This window comes from Chrysochloris asiatica, unplaced genomic scaffold (genome assembly GCF_000296735.1).
Source record: "Chrysochloris asiatica unplaced genomic scaffold, ChrAsi1.0 scaffold00244, whole genome shotgun sequence".
In the NCBI taxonomy this organism is placed as follows: Eukaryota; Metazoa; Chordata; class Mammalia; order Afrosoricida; family Chrysochloridae; genus Chrysochloris; species Chrysochloris asiatica.
Window position 1 is genome coordinate 4,043,096 of NW_006408762.1, and position 943 is coordinate 4,044,038.

Here is a 943-nt window from a genome sequence, read left to right on the forward strand (position 1 = left end):
CTATGTGGTTCAGAGTTTTGGAGCTCTGCCCTGAACCCACTTCACCTGGTATTCTGTGGTATTGATGTGGGCAAACTTCACTGCACCTCTACCCTATCCACCATCAACCTCCGCCTCCTGGGGGATAAGATCCTTATGATTCAATAGTGAGTGTTTGTTATCATGACAAATTGTGACTTTCACAATTATAAAGGCAGAAGTTTTGTAACAAAAACTGGGGAGTAGTTAATCCTACAGTCCAGAAATAGAGGACCTGAGGACCATCAAAGGAGAAGAGCATGTGCAAAGAGAGAGAGAGAGAGAAGTTCCCTGTATATGAGAAGACAGCTAAAAGAAAAAAGCTTTGTGCTGACAGCCAGGAGGCAGGCTTGCAGACTGTGCCCTTTGGTTGTTTAAAGTTTATATATTCCTGAGTGTTTTTGTGTACATCCATGCCCAAAAAAATAAATAAAATAAAACAACAGAGGAAATCGAAGCAAATACTGTTGAATGATGATGCATGGAGGAGATTGCAGTTATTGCAATAAAACGATGTGTGTAAAACCAATATTCTCCCTGTTCTCCCATGTAAACTATCACTCAATTCACAATAAACACAAACAAACAAAATTTCCAATCAATTAGCACTCTTATTTGACATAGAGAGGCAATGGGTGCCTTATTTATGCTCTGTCACCAAGAATATTTTGGTACAAAATATATGGCATTCATCGATTTAACTTTAAGATATGTTGTTGTTGTTGTCAGGTGCTATGGAGTTGGAACCGACTCATAGCGACCCCATGCACAGCAGAACGAAACAATGTCCGATCCTGGGCCAACCTCACTACCGCTGCCACACTTGAGTCCGTCAATGATGCCACCTAGCCAATCCATCTCGTTAGGGGTCTTCCCCTTTTTCTCTGACCCTCCACCTTACCCAACATGACATCCTTCTCCAGCG